This window comes from Lygodium microphyllum, chromosome 18 (assembly GCF_053477565.2).
Source record: "Lygodium microphyllum isolate KBCC chromosome 18, Lygodium_microphyllum_v1.1.10, whole genome shotgun sequence".
NCBI classification, from domain to species: domain Eukaryota; kingdom Viridiplantae; phylum Streptophyta; class Polypodiopsida; order Schizaeales; family Lygodiaceae; genus Lygodium; species Lygodium microphyllum.
In genome coordinates, this window is record NC_141152.1 from 41349566 (window position 1) to 41353851 (window position 4286).

Here is a 4286-nt window from a genome sequence, read left to right on the forward strand (position 1 = left end):
AAGCCTAAGTCTATCATTTCAAACTCAGAACTCAAAGCCTTTTGAGTTTGGTTGATCATATCTTCATAGTCACCTGTAATAAGAAGGTCGTCCACATATAGGACAATCACTACAGACTTTTTACCATCCCTCTAAACATACAAGTTAGCATCTGAGGCACATCTTTTGAAGTTTAGGTTTAAAAAGAACCTATCTATCCGCTGGTACCATGCTCTGGGGGCTTGTTTCAGCCCATACAATGCCTTCTTGAGTTTACACACTTTGTTCTCAGAATGGGGGGCCTCAAACCCTAGTGGCTGAGCCACGTACACCTCCTCCTTGAGGTCACCATTTAAGAACGCTGACTTAACATCCATTTGGTACACTGGCCACTTCTTGTGGGTAGCCACTGCAAGTACCATGCGAATAATGGTCATTCTGGAAGTTGGGGCAAATGACTCTTGAAAATCAAACCCTTCAACTTGTGAAAATCCCTGGGCAACCAGTCTAGCTTTGTACTTTTCTAAGGTACCATTAGCCTTGTACTTTACCTTCCAGATCCACTTGGTGCCAATAACCTTCCGCTTTGCTGGTCGATCCACTAGCGCCCAAGTGTCATTCTTCATTATGCTGTCATACTCCGCCTGCATAGTAGCCTTCCATGATGGATTTGCAAGTGCTTCTTCTAAGTCAGTTGGCTCGTTTACTTCTCTCATAATCTCAACCATCAAGGCCATATTGACTATGTGAGCAGAAGCCCTCCTTTTCTCCTCTATTCTCTGAGACCTCCTTGGTCCGTCTACCTTCTCCTCAACAGATGCAGGCATAGGATTATTGTGGTCATAGAGCTACTTCACCCAGTGCGGCAATGGCTTTTCCGGTGGGGTGATGTCAGGTTAGTGAACTTTTTCCTCATCATCTGAAGATGATGCTTCCTCCTCCTTAAGGATAGGGAAAGCTCTCGAGATAGGTTCATAGTGGACTACTTCTTTGCTTGATGATAAAGTGGAAGAACTTGCCTTCTCCTCCTCCACTGTATGCGGCTCCTCCTTGAACACCACATCACGGCTCGCGATGATCTTCTTTGCCTCTTGGTCATATAATTTGTAAGCCTTCTGCTCATCACTATAACCCAAGAAGATACATTTTCTGCTTTTTGGTTGTAACTTGTTTCGCTTCTCATCTGGAACATGTGCATAACATTCACATCCAAAATTTTTGAAATGTGAGACAAATGGTTTCTTACCAGTGTAAGCCTCATGAGGTGTTTTTCCCTTGAGAGCCTTTGTATAGCTCCGATTTAGAATGCAGACTATAGTATTAATAGCTTCAGCCCAAAAATGGTTAGGCAATCCCTTGCCCTTTAGCATGCATCTTGCCATCTCCACAATGGTGCGATTCCTGCGTTCCACAACACCATTCTGCTGGGGTAAGTGAGGCATCGTCAATTGACGCTTGATCCCTTTGCTCTTGCAAAAGCCTTCAAACTCCTTTGAGTTGAACTCACCACCACCATCTATTCTAAATTTCTTCACACTTTTCCCTGTTTCATTCTCAACAAGTATTAGCCATTCTTTAAACTTACCAAAAGCTTGAGCCTTATCACAAAGGAAGTACACCCACATCTTCCTATTGTAGTCGTCGACAATCAACATAAAATAAGAAGATCCCCCCAAGGCCTGTGTAGGCATCTTACCACACAATTCAACATGCACCAACTCTAGAGGAGCCTGTGCTCTATTCTTGCTTTCTTGTGGAAATGCCTTTCTCTATTGCTTGCCCATCATACAAGCTTCACATGGTTCCTTCAATTCAGTTATTGTAGGTAGATGAGCAACCATACCTTGCTTTTGCATCTCCTTCAATACTACAAATCCGATGTGTCCAAACCTTTCATTCCAAAGCTTACTTGTGCCCACTCCAGCGGTGGCTGTAAGAGCACTTAGCTCATACAGGTTGTTCCTTCTTTCTCCTTTGCCAACAATTGTGCCAGCACTATCAATAATTTCTGCACCTGTCTTCTTGAACCTCACTTCATGACCAAGATCAGTTATGGCAACTAATAAGAGATTTCTCCTGATTTCGAGAACAAACAACACATTTGAAAGCTTTTTGACTTCACCATTTGTAGCAACAAAAGAAATAGTACTTGTGCCCGCAGCAGGGCATTTAGCATCATTTCCAACCGTCACAGTGATGGATTCTTGTAGAGGCTGCATAGAATTGTATAGACCTTTCTTGTTGGTCATGTGACAGGAGACCCCACTATCCAACACCCATGAGTCAGTGGTAGATTCTTCTTGTGCCGAGGAGCACACTTCCTCAGTGGTCGCCATGAATAATTCCAACTCTGCTTCAGTCGTATCGGCTATCTCTTTCCCTTTACTTTTAAGGGTACCATTCTTTTCATCTACCTTCTTGACACGACAATCTGCAATTGCATGTCCTTTCTTCTTGTAGTAGAAGCACTCTCCTTGAAACTTCTTCTTGCCGCCCTTCTTCTTTTTGTCACCATCTGGAGCCCCGAGAGGAACACCAAGGAAAATGGAATTCTCTTGCAAGAAAATCTATCTTGTAACATTAACAAGCTTGTTTATCATGTTTCATATGATCACAATGAAGAAAAGAACACCAGGCACAACAAATCTTCATGCAGCATCATGTAAATCTCCCACGATTTTTAATAGAATCAACCATATTCTTCAACATCTTCACAAAATCCATCAATAGAACAAAGAAAGCAAAGAAGTACACCATCTTTGAATGGAAAAATATCACATAGTATTCATCTTCAATATCTTCATAGTCTTCTCTCTCAATCTCTCATATACAATCACTCTGGTTGAGTAGAATTGGCTATCTCTGACTCTCTCTCTCTCACTCTATCAATAATACATCATATCCTCACTACAATCTCTCAAAAATCACCCTCAATAATCCTTCTTAGGTCGTGGATACCCCTCCCAAAAGGTATGTCTGATATGAAGAGTCACTAGAGCCACTACAGTGTCCTTTCATAGCTCACTACTGTCACTTCACTCTAGTCTTTACTTGAGTCTTCAGCAGCTACTTCTTCCACTTCTTTCAGCTCTTTTGCACTTGTATTCACCTCTTTCCAAGGCTAGAAAACTTTCCCAAGCTACACTCTCATCCATCAGAACACATACAGAAGCATTCAGAACAGACTACAGAACAGTACCAGAACAGCTACAGTACAGAACAGAACAGAGACAGAACAGAAGCAGAAGCTCTACAGAAGACCTACAGAAGGTTACAGAAGGTCATCAAAACCACATAACTCACTCTCAAACCATTCCAAACTCTCACAAACCATTCAATAAGCTTTCTCAAGATCTCAATCTTCATCAATCAATACTCTATTCCTCCTTACAGAAGACAATCAGAACAAAACAGAGCAAAACAGAACAAAATAGAAGGTATACAGAACCAATCAGAACCTATCAGAACATCACAGAACCACCAATAAACATCATGATCTTCCAAAACTCAATCATTACCATCCAAAACATTCTCAAACCACTTCCAAATCAATCAATCATCTCATAAAATCAACCATTCAGCTCTCCAAAAACAACAAAAATCAGCCAAAAAACAAGTCATTTCAACACTCAACATATCCCCACACTTAATAAGGAAGCGTCCTCGCGACCCAGGAAAAAGGGAATACAAGTTCAGTTGAAAAGCTCAACTTTGATCGTCAATATCTTTTCACAAATAATCCATCCACCACGACCCCAACTTATAACCTGTTTCTGATATAAAAATACAAAGAAAGGAAAACTCTTTATACATTAACACCTCTTATCAAACTAAAAATCACCACAAATTTGTAAAGGATATAAGAGTTTTCTTCTTCGTCATCTGCATCTACTTCAACTCTCCAACCACGACCCCATCTCTACAAATCTCCAAAACATAGCTCGTACACGAAATCCAATAGGAAACCACCACGTTCGTTTGACATAAATGAACTCACAACACAAACACTAATACACAACACAACCATCTGAATGACTTCTTCAAAAAAGAAAGTTGTTCATTAGAAAGCTTCCACCATACATTGGAAAGGTATCAATGAAGATGATCCCTCTTAAAAGATTGATGTTGTCGGAATCGATCCATAGATAAGGATTCATCTACAAAGTTTTTAGGAGGATTTTGAAAAAATTGGAGACAGCACATCCTTTCCAACAGGACGAGGTATCTGCTAGGCAAACAAAGGGCATGAAAATACAGTATGTCCAGCTGTTGGGAATCAATGCTAACATTGACATTCATGCACAACT

At 40.8% G+C, this 4286-nt stretch overlaps 1 non-coding gene across 1 annotated transcript; it reads right to left on the reverse strand.

Annotated features, from left to right (window-relative positions):
• Positions 1-3666: 3666 nt before the first annotated feature.
• LOC148020790 (small nucleolar RNA SNORD36) lies at positions 3667-3735 on the reverse strand. Its single transcript, XR_015694785.1, has one exon. It is a non-coding gene; the product is annotated as a small nucleolar RNA SNORD36 (small nucleolar RNA).
• Between the last annotated feature and the right edge of the window lie 551 nt (positions 3736-4286).